General features: G+C 42.6%; 1 pseudogene; it reads right to left on the bottom strand.

Moving 5' to 3' along the window:
• Window positions 1–233: 233 nt before the first annotated feature.
• On the bottom strand, window positions 234–1,159 carry LOC122704302 (annotated as a pseudogene).
• Window positions 1,160–12,206: the final 11,047 nt, after the last annotated feature.

The following is a 12,206-nucleotide window of genomic DNA, read 5'->3' on the forward strand; positions in this document are numbered from 1 at the left end:
CTTACCTGGAGAATCCCATGGTCAGAGGAACCTGGTAAGCTATAGTCCATAGGGTCACGAAGAGTCGGACATGACTGAAGTGACTTAGCATGCACGCAAGAAAGAACTGAGCATGGAGACTCTGGCAGCCCCCTACTACTTATCATTCCCTCACCCCAACTTCAGCACTCCACCAGTCCCACTCTATCTCCACCTGCCCCTCAACTTCTATGCCTGTCTGATCCAGACATCATTTATACATCCTTTCTCAGGAACAGTCCCAAGACTCCTTCACGAATCTGCTTGGTCTTGACCCCACAGATGATGGGGTTCACCATGGGTGAAAAGAGCAGATAGAAATTGGCAAGAAGGATGTGCACATGTGGAGCAGTCTGGTGAGCAACCCGGTGCATGACTGAGGAGATGACGGGAGGTGTGTAGAAGGTTAAAATGGCACCTATGTGGGACACACATGTCCCAAAGTCTTTGTAGTGAGCCTCCTGAGAGGCAAGCTATAGAACTGCCTGGAGGATGAAGATATAAGACAGGATAACAAGAAGCAGACTGAACGCCACCATGAACATGGCCACAGCAATGCCATAGATGTTGTTGAAGTGAGTGTCCCCACAGGCCAGCCTTACCACAGCCATGTGCTCACAGTAGCAATGGGCAATCACTGGACCTCGGCAGTAGTGGAAGCCTCAGAGCAGAAAGGGGAGCGGAGTCATGAGTGTCACAGCCCGAGTCACAGCAGCCAAGCCGATCTTGGTGATAAGTGGCCCGGTGAGGATGGTGCTGTAGTGCAGTGGCTTGCAGATGGCCACATAGCGGTCAAAGGCCATGGCCAGCTGCACTGCTGACTCCATGATGGAGGAGTGGAGAAAGAACATCTGGACCAGACAGGCATAGAAGTTGATCTCTTGATCCCTGAACCAGAATATGGCCAGCATTTTGGGCACAGTTGAAGAGGAAAGAACTGAATCAGTGGCTGCCAACATGTGGGCTCATACAGGGCTGCATCAGCCTGAATAATGAAGAAGAGGGTGCAGTTGCCAAGCAGAGCCTGTGTATAGGCTGAGGAGAAAGGAATAGAGATCCAGATATGTAGGTGCTACAGGCCTGGGATCCCCACCAACAGGAAGACTGCTGGAATATTTGAGGTGATACTGGAGGCTGACATGGCCAACAGAAATTTCTCTCTCAACAGAAATTCCCTTCCACAGGGCCCTTCTAGAGAGTGCACATTGTCAGCAGGATTATAGTGTTCAGGTTCAAACTCTGATCATTTACATGGAAGGCTTAGCCCTTGATCTTACTTCTGGACCTTAAAAGAAATTAGAAAATAATCCTAATATGAATTGTGGAACATTATATTTCACCTCTGCCCTCAAGGTTCTCATAAAACTATTGAGTGGTCAGGACATTAAATAGCAATAGAGCTAGTAAGGCATCATTCATGAAGGAATTAAGTGGATGAAAGGTTTTTGTGGTCTCTGCATAGTCAAGTTCGGTGCTATGAAGGACACAGATACCTATTTGATTCAAAACTTACCCAAAAACATTCACTGTCTTCCTTTGCCTCCCAACTCAACCTATACTCCTAATTACAAAGGGGTGTTTCTCTCCTGAAATGTAAAGCTTCAATACACAACAAACAATTAAGCCTGATTATTCACTTCCTATGATAATTCACTCCCCTCCAAGTTCTAAATATTTTCTCTAAGAAAGGTTCTTAGAGAACGTCAATATGCCAGCAAATTTGGAAAACTCAGCAGTGGCCACAACTGGAAAAGGTCAGTTTTCATTCCAATCCCAAAGAAAGGCAACGCCTAAGAATGCTCTAACTACCAAACAACTGCACTCATCTCACATGCTAGTAAAGTAATGCTCAAAATTCTCCAAGCCAGACTTCAACAGTACGTAAACCGTGAACTTCCAGATGTTCAAGCTGGATTTAGAAAAGGCACAGGAACCAGAGATCAAATTGCCAACATTCACTGGATGACTGAAAAAGCAAGAGAGTTCCAGAAAAACATCTACTTCTGCTTTGTTGACTATGTCAAAGCCTTTGACTGTGTGGATCACAATAAACTGTGGAAAATTCTGAAAGAGATGGGAATATCAGACCACCTGACCTGCCTCTTGAGAAACATATATGCAAGTCAGGAAGCAACAGTTAGAACTGGACATGGAACAACAGACTGGTTCCAAATAGGGAAAGGAGTACATCAAGGCTGTATATTGTCACCCTGATTATTTAACTCATATGCAGAGTACATCATGAGAAATGCTGGGCTGGATGAAGCACAAACTGGAATCAAGATTGCCGGGAGAAATATCAATAACCTCAGATATGCAGATGATACCACCCTTATGGCAGAAGGTGAAGAAGAACTAAAGAGTCTCTTGATGAAAATAAAAGAGGAGAGTGAAAAAGTTGGCTTAAAACTCAACATTCAGAAAACAAAGATCATGGTATCTGGCCCCATCACCTCATGGCAAATAGATGGGAAACAGTGGAAACAGTGGCAGACTTTATTTTGGGGGGCTCCAAAATCACTGCAGATGGTAACTGCAGCCATGAAATTAAAAGATGCTTGCTCCTTAGAAGAAAAGCTATGACCAACCTAGATAGCATATTAAAAAGCAGAGACATTACTTGGCCAACAAAGGTCCATCTAGTGAAAGCTATTGTTTTTCCAGTAGTCATGTATGGATGTGAGAGTTGGACTATAAAGATAATTGAGCACTGAAGAATTGATGCTTTTGAACGGTGGTGTTGGAGAAGACACTTGAGAGTCGCTTGGACTGCAAGGAGATCCAACCAGTCCATCCTAAAGGAACTCAGTCCTGAATATTCATTGGAAGGACTGATGTCAAAGCTGAAACTCCAATACTTTGGCCACCTGATACAAAGAACTGACTCATTGGAAAAGACCCTGATGCTGGAAAAAATTGAGGGCAGGAGGAGAAGGGGACAGCAGAGGATGAGATGGTTGGATGGCATCACCAACTCAATGGACATGAGTTTGAGAAAACTCTAGGAGTTGGTGCTATATAGGGAGGCCTGGCGTGCTGCAGTCCATGGGGCCGCAAAGAGCCAGACATGACTGAGTGACTGAACTGAACTGAAGAAAGGTTCTAGAGGTCCTTACTTGACATTCAGGAACCTTGCCATAAAGCAAGACTAACCTCTGAATTTCCTGAAATTTTACACCATTCTTCTTCCTTCTGTGATCTTTTATCTCCTTTTTTCTTCTTTGATCATCATTTACTGTGAAAGTGCATGATCATTTGTTTCTAAAATTTTGAACTGTGTCCCATCTCTTTTATTCTCAATTCCTACATAAAAATTTTCTTCTGAGGGTTAGCTGAGATAATTTTTTAAAACACTTAGCACAGTGAAGGAATGGATAAATAAAATGTGGCATATATACATAATGAAATACTATTCAGCCATAAAAAGGATAAATTCCTGCCATTCCTATGTTGATCCTGTGATGATTTTTTAAACTATCTCTGTTCAGAGAATTTTCAAACACATACCTTCTACTCTCAGTTCCAGACTAGTATATCCTACTACCTGTTGGATATCTCCACCTAGATATTTCACTGTCATCTCAAACAAAACACAGTGAAAACACATCTTTTCATCTCCTCACAGACTATTTCCTCCCTATGACTTGTCCATCTTAGTACATATTACTGTTGTCCATCTGGTAGTGAGGGCTCCCCAGTGGCGCTAGTGGTAAAGAATCTGCCTGCCAATGCAAGAGACTCAAGATACAGTTTCCATCCCTGGGTCAGGAAGATCCCCTGGAGAAGGAAATGGCACCCCACTCCAGTATTCTTACCTGGAAAGTTCCATGGACAGAGCAGCCTGGCAGGCTACAACCCATGGGGCTGAAAAGAGTCAGACATGACTGAACACATCCAGTAGTGAGGTCAGAAACCCAGGGATAATCCTGAGTTTAATCCCTCACCTCTTCCTTTATATCTGGGTAATTAGCAAATCCTATCTATCTACAAAATGTATTTCACTCCCTACCCTTTTTCTTTTCTCCCGCTAACACTCATTTAAACCACCATCATCTTTCACCCAGATGTTGAAAGCCTCCTAACTGACCTCTGTGGTCTGTGTCTTGGACACTCTATAATCCGTTCTCCATACTACAGCTGAAGAGACTATTAAAAAGACAAATTTATATTATGCCAGGCTTTGCCTAAGACCTTCTTGGAATTACTAATATCACCATGCTAACGATGGAATCCACACTCCTCACCCTGGTTTACAGGTTCCTGCCGGGTCTAGTCCCTGCCCATTTTTCAGCCTCATCCCTTTCTACATCTCCCTTCTCCATTATGCTTCAGTCATACAGCTTCTGCCAGATCTTTCTCAATAATGTGCCCCAGGGCCCTTTCCCTGAATTCTTTCATGCTGCTTGTCTCCTCTTTCTGCCCTTTTTGTCTTCCTGAAGTCTCATCATCAATTGCTTGTGTTACTAGAAAGCTCTCCCTGTAGTTTTCCACTACCAATCCATCTATTTACCATGGTGTGACAGACCTCCTGAAAACCACTGGAGATCTCATGACTACAAGAAAAATTTCAGACTACTCAACATGGATACAAACTTGGTCTTGCCTATTTTATTAGCCTCACTTCTTACCATTCCTCTATATATTCATCCTAGGTTCAGCCACACTGGAGAATCTGCCACTACCTGAAACAGTCATGCTTGCAACTCGCACTAGTTATCTGGAATACTTTCCCCTGCCTATTTCCACACCTGGCCAAGATCCTGGCACCTTCTTGGTGAAGCCTTTGCAGTCTCCTCCAGGTAGATTTTCTCAGTGTTTTGAAGAAAGACTTATTAATGGGCTGAATTAAATAACATGGGGAGGGTGTGAAGCGTGTTGCTAATGCACCCATTTGTCCATTCACTGGACTGTGAGTGCTTTTAGTAAAAGGATTGTACTTTCTTCATTTCTGTATTCATGGACTCTGTTGAACCTGTTTGGTGCTCAGTAGGTGGTTTTTAAATAAACGCATGAAGGACTCCATTCCTGGGGAATCTTCCTCCTTTCTGCTGCTGGATAATATACCTCTGAGGCAAAGTGAGGCTTACTGGCTATCTCTTAAGTGCCTCCACAAATGGAAATTCTCTAAAACCTTCCATCAGCTTTGGCTAACTAGGTCAGAATAAGAAGTGTTTTTGTTGTTGTTGTTTGTTTGTTTTGTTTTTTAATTAGAAATGTCTCCACATCTAATGTATATCTACATTTTCTCTAATACAGCATTGGGACCAACAGCATGGGAAGCCCCATGACACTGGGGCTGTGTTTTTACATTTACTACCAGTATATCCATGGTAGAGAAACGTGCTAATAATTCTTGAATGAATGGAAGAATATCCTCTTCTCTGTGGCATTACCCTTATCCTAAGTGAATGTGCTTTTCCAGTTCCAAACAGGTCTCTCTTCCTCCCTGAGGTCCCACTTCCTAGGAGCTCCATCACAGGCCCTCCAGTTTCTTTGCCCACACAACCTCAGTCTTACTGCTTGACTAGTCTTGTTGAAAATGCCTAATAATCCACCATCTTCCCCCTTTCCAGATTCAACAAAAATATACCTTCAGTGTCATTCACAATCCAACTCTGCTTATCTGGTTTCTTCTCTTTCCTACCACCCTTCCACACACTTGGCAGGCATGTTCTGTCAAGTCCTTACCTGTCATTGTCTTGCTTCTTGCCTCCACAGCAAAAATGTGAGCAAATGACTAAAGAAAGCCTGTGTCATTTATTTCAATGTCTCCCCCAAAATTGTATGTGGCTCCATATCTAGAGAGCATTCAGTCAGTGCAGTAAACTGTTAGGTAGGCTACCTTTTCAATCTGAGAGCATCTCAGAATGATGTATTTGGGAAGCAGAGTCCCCAAGTGATCATGGAGGAAATAAGGGGCCAATGAAGGAATCAATTTCACATCTTCTAACTTTAATGCCAAGATTCAATCTACAGGACCACACTGAAAAGATAGCACTCATTGATGCTGAATCTTTAATAAGTGAGTGTAACTGATCTGTCCCTTCCATCTCCTTATTTTTGATTTCTCCTTTTTTTCTCTAGACTATTTCAGCAGCTGTGACTGAGGCGGGGCCAGACTGAGGCAGGAGGAGTGCAAGTAGCACTCACAGGATGGAGATACTAACCTGGTCTGGGTTACATAGCTAAGATCTGCACGAGGCGGTCCCTAACACATAACACAGGAGCACAGGCCTTGGAGGCCGCAGAGGGTTTCTTCGAATAATAATCAGGACCTGAGGCTTGTAGAAGATCAAGTATTGGGGGATGGGTGGGAGAAGTTCTCCTCTTAGACAAGGACACACATAAAAGAATGAGAATGACAGAAGGTGAGAAGTCATGACCTCAAGTCAGGAGATGAGGTCATGCCACAGAGAAGGTATATTTTCTGTCTGGGTATGAGAGTCCATGAGAGGGGGATCTGCCCTGTGGTCCCTAGGCTCATGTCCCTGATCTAACCTGTTCTCCTCAAACATGAAGCACTCTTCTATTGGGTCTTTACTCAAACTTTGTGTCATCCCTCTAGTGATTACCATATCGTCAGGTTTCTGCTGTTATCCTGGTCATTCTGGTTTTCTCTGCCAGCCCCAGCTCACTTGGCCTCGTTCTTAGATCTGTGTCTCCAGGCCTCTGCTCCAGCCCTCCGGGAGCCAGCTGATCCCAGCAGAAGTCCCGCTCCCAGGTCTGCATGCCTCTCATCCCAGTTGTGCAGCTCCCTTACTGTGCCCTGTGATCTCCTGCCCCCCACCCACCATCCACCCCAGGCCACGTGCTCTCACCCCTTGGCATGAGGCTCGATTCATTTTCTGGAGGCCTTAGGACAAATGGTACCATTTTCCTCTGTTAGTGAGGGAAGGGTGGGAAAGAGGGTTTTATAAAGCGGTCTGGCTAATCTTCATGATCAGTTACTCTATTCCCAAAAGAAAAAGGAAACAACAGGCTCTGTCCCTGAGGTGCAGCCAAAAGGGCCCCAAGATGGGCCTGGTGTCTTCTCTGGGGTGACTGGGGACATTCTGTCCCTGTCTCCAGTCCTCTTGGGCCCCTCCCCGGCTCCCCTCACATCCTATTTCATCAGGCACATCTCCCTGGAGGCAGAGCATCCTGTGATCTCAGTGACCACTGTACCCCTCTCCACCCTCACCCTCCTTCCTGCAGGGCCTGCTGAGGACACAGCCTCCCCTGAAGATGCAAACAGCTGCCTGATGTGTGTGCTTTCTGACTGTGACTTATTTAAATAGGAATCAGCCACAACTGGGTCAAGGTTTGCTATTCATTTTGTGTTTGACTTAATCTGGAGTTTTGATTTTATGCTGTATTGTGGACAGAACTGTGAGTTAAGGTTATGAGTGAGAAATTAGGTTTGAGTCCCAGTCTGTGACTTTGATGAGGCTGTTAACCTCTCTGCTCCTTGGACTGTTTCCTTATCTATCATGTGGGGACCTTCATCCCAGTCCTGCCTACCTCTCATGATTTAGGGAAGATCCAATGTGATCATTGGAGAATAACTATCAATGTCATTATTATTGCTTCAGGTCAGTTCAGTTCAGTCGCTCAGTCGTGTCCGACTCTTTGTGACCCCATGAATCGCAGCATGCCAGGCCTCCCTGTCCATCACAAACTCCCGGAGTTTACCCAAACCCATGCCCATCGAGTCGGTGATGCCATCCAGCCATCTCATCCTCTGTCATCCCCTTCTCCTCCCGCCCCCAATCCCTCCCAGCATCAGGGTCTTTTCCAAAGAGTCAACTCTTCGCATGAGGTGGCCAAAGTATTAGAGTTTCAGCTTCAGCATCAGGCCTTCCAATGAACACCCAGGACTGATCTCCTTTAGGATGGACTGGTTGGATCTCCTTGCAGTCCAAGGGACTCTCAAGAATCTTCTCCAGCACCATAGTTCAAAAGCATCAATTTTTCAGTGCTCAGCTTTCTTCACAGTCCATCTCTCACATCCATACATGACCACTGGAAAAACCATAGCCTTGACCAGATGGACCTTTGTTGGCCAAGTAATATCTCTGCTTTTGAATATGCTATCTAGGTTGGTCAAAACTTTCCTTCCAAGGAGTAAGCATCTTTTAATTTCATGGCTGCAATCACCATCAGCAGTGATTCTGGAGCCCAAAAAAATCAAGTCTGACACTATTTCCACTGTCTCCCCATCTATTTCCCATGAAGTGATGGAACCAGATGTCATGATCTTAGTTTTCTTAATGTTAAGCTTTAAACCAACTTTTTCACTCTCATCTTTCACTTTCATCAAGAGGCTCTTTAGTTCCTCTTCACTTTCTGCCATAAGGGTGGTGTCATCATCATATCTGAGGTTATTGATATTTCTCCTGGCTATCTTGATTCCAGCTTGTGCTTCATCCAGCCCAGCATTTCTCATCTTAACCATTAATAACAACACTAAAGGGAGCACTTAACTACTGTGACTGTTCTTAGCATCCGCTATTTTGCCATGGTCCTAGAAGGGAGGCTGGTTTTCCCAATGGCAAGCTCTGTCTTTTAACCTGAACTCACTCTATAAACCATCCCGAAAGCTCCTACTGAGCCATCCCGACATCTCCTACTGTATCCTGCAGGCCACCCCTCTCTTCCCACAAAGACATCAGGATCCTCCTCAGATGTCCTAATGTTTGTCCCTAAGGGAAAAGGACTCACCTCTCTCTCCTGGAGTCTTCAGAACACACTGGGTTGAGGCAGACCTTCTACACAGAGCCTGTATCAGTAGAGTCTGAGTTAGGCTGAGGAGACAAAGTCTATCTGGAGGTTTCCATGATCCAGACTTAAGGTTCACATGCTGATGTTGGGAGCAGTCTGGAAGATACCCAGGTTGAGTTAGAAAAAGATCATGGTAATTCTATGTTTACTTTTTAAAGGAACTACCATGCCATTTTCCACAGTGGCTGTACCATTTTGTAGTCCCATCAACAATGGGCAGGGTTCCAATTTTAGCACTTCCACTGACACTAGTTATTATCTGTTTTTTATAATAGTCATCCTAACAGATATGAAATGGTAGCCCATTGTGTTATGATTTGCTTTTCCCTAATGATTAGTGAGGTTGTGTATCTTGTGCTTATTGGCCATTTAGATTCAAATCTTTTGCCCATTGTGAACTGCATTATTTTTCTAGATATTGCATACATTTTGCATATGAATTGCATACATTTTCTAGATATTAATCTCTTACCAGCAAATGATTTTCAAATGCTTTCCCCATACTGTAAGGTACTTTTTGATTCTCTTAATAGTGTCCTTTGATGAACAAAGGTTTTTTATTTTCATGATGTTCAGTTTATTTATCTGTTTTTCTTTTGGTGCCTGCACTTTAGATTTTGCAATGATTTCTTGGCTATGACACCCCATGTCATGAAGCTTTTCTTCTGAATTTTATAATTTCATATCTTCTGTTTAGGTCTTTGGGCAATTTGAGTTAACTTTTGTATATGGTATGAGAGAATATATTTATCTTGAATGTGGATATCTAGTTTCTCTGGTGCAGTTTATTGAAGCATCAAGAGGGTGGGATGTTTCAAAAGAACAGCATGTATACTATCTATGGTGAAACAGATCACCAGCCCAGGTGGGATGCATGAGACAAGTGCTCCGGCCTGGTGCACTGGGAAGACCCAGAGGAATCGGGTGGAGAGGGAGATGGGAGGGGGGATCGGGATGGGGAATAAGTGTAAATCTATGGCTGATTCATATCAATGTATGACAAAACCCACTGAAATGTTGTGAAGTAATTAGCCTCCAACTAATAAAAAAATTAAAAAAAAAAAAAAAAGAAAGTATCACTACGAACAAATGTGAAAAAAAAAAAATAATCAATCTTCCCATTTTTAATTGAAGTATAATTAATAACTTAGAATTGTATATACTTAAGGTCTACAGCTTGATGTTTTGGTGCACATCTACATTGTGAAATAGTTACCACAATCAAGTTGAGTAATATATCTATTACCATTTTCTTTTTTTCTTTTTCTTTTTCCCATCAAGATACCACTTAAGATCTGTCATCTTAGCAGATGTCAAGTTTATGACACAGTGTTGTTAACTATCAATAATTCTTAAACACCATCTTACTCAATTCTCTGGTGACATCAAACACTCCCTACTTCCTGGTTTCCTAAATAACACTCTCTGAAGGTTTTCTCCCTATCTTATTATGTCTTCTTCTGAGTATCCTTTAGTGTCTAGTTCATCTCTTCCTAGCCTCTTATGGTGGAGTCTCTTCTCTAGCTGTACTCATTCTTTAGGTGATTTACTAATTTCTCATGGCTCTAACTATCTATTCTGTGATGAATCCCAAATGTCAATCTTCAACTCAGACATCTTTCCTGAACTTCAAATTGGTAAATATAACTTGTTAACCTGGTATCTGGAGAAGTGGGAAAGGCTACCCACTCCAGTATTTGGCCTAGAGAATTCCATGGACTACAGTCCATGAGGTCACAAAGAGGCGGACATGAATGAGTGACTTTTACTTCACCTGATATCTATGCTTGAATATCTAATATTAACATATATTTCCAAGCTCACACATCCAAGTCAGAACTCTGATTAGTTTCCTTTCTTCCTCCACCCTTATAAACCTACTTTAATCTCAGTATTTCCCGTTGCACTAAACCCTTCTAATTCACCCAATTCCTCAGGCTGGAAGTCTCCAACTGAAGTTCATCATATTCTCATAATCCTGCATCCAGTCCATCCATTAATAAATCCTATATGCTTCATCTTCAAAGCATATTCCAAACATAATCACTTTTCATTACCTCTACAATTAATCCTCTGACTCAAACTATCATTTCACTCTTTGAATATAATAATAACTTTCAAATTAGCTTCTCTCTTTTATCTTTGTCCCCCTATATATAGAACTCAGGGTAGAACTTTTAAAACTTAAGTCACAGCATAACAGAATCCTTTGCAAAGTCACCCAGTATCTTCCCACCTCATATCAAATGAATTCTAGTTTTCATCATGGCTTACCACCTATTATCTGGTTGCTGGCTACCCTTCCCAATTCCTACCTTCTCCTCTTAATCACTTCACTCCAGCAACTGTCCTGATGCTGTCCCTCAGATTCACCAATCACATTTCAGACCTCAAGACCTGTCCATCTGCTGGTCCCTCTGCCTGGCACACTGTCCTTCATATAGCTGCATGTCTTGTTCACATGTCTCATCAAGATCTCTACTTAAATGTCACCTCTGCAGAAAGGCCAACCTTGACCAATCTATCCAAAATTGTGCTCCATGTCATTTTCTATCTTCTTACCCTATTATTTTCTTCTTAACACTTATCAGTACCTATTTGTGTCATGTATTATTTTTTTAAAAAATAAAAGTCTCTCCACAGACATAAAGAACAAACATGTAGACACCAAGGGAGTAAGGGGTGGAGGTGGGATAAATTAGGAGATTGGGATTGACATATATACACTGTTGATACACAACTGAGAACCTACTGTATAGCTCAGGGAACTTTACCTCATGCTCTCTGGTGACCTAGTGTTAGTCGCTCAGTCATGTCCAACTCTTTGCGATCCCATGGGCCGTAGCCCGCCAGGCTCCACTGTCTGTGAAATTCTCCAGGCAAAAATGCTGAAGTGGGTTGCCATTTCTTTCTCAGAAATGGTGAGCTAAATGGGAAGGAAATCCAAAAAAGAGGTGATATGCATAGCTGATTCACTTTGCTGTACAACAGAAACTAACACAACTAACACAACATTGCAAAGCAACTATACACCAATAAAAATTTAATTAAAAATTAGATTAAAAAACAAAGCAAACACTAAATAAAGTCTCTCTTACTAGCCCAGAAGTTCCAAGAGAACAAGGATTTTGTCTTCTTTGTTCACCACTTAGTTGAATAAAGCTCTGCCCAATGACATCCCAAGTTAATAATGAGTGGCCATGCCTATCCCTGAGGCACATCAAGATAAGGAAGATCATAAGCTTAGCTCTGAGCACTGTGATACTGGAATAAAATCTAGGAGTCAGCTCATGAATCTGCTATTGCCACTTATTCTCTTTATTAGAATCAAATGTGTCTCTGGAAGAACTAAATGAGAGAATAGGCAAAACTCAGGGTCTCAGAAACTTAATTCCTGAAGTATGAGGCTCCTATGAGCTCCTCTGGGA

This window comes from Cervus elaphus, chromosome 1 (genome assembly GCF_910594005.1).
Source record: "Cervus elaphus chromosome 1, mCerEla1.1, whole genome shotgun sequence".
Classification (NCBI taxonomy): Eukaryota; Metazoa; Chordata; class Mammalia; order Artiodactyla; family Cervidae; genus Cervus; species Cervus elaphus.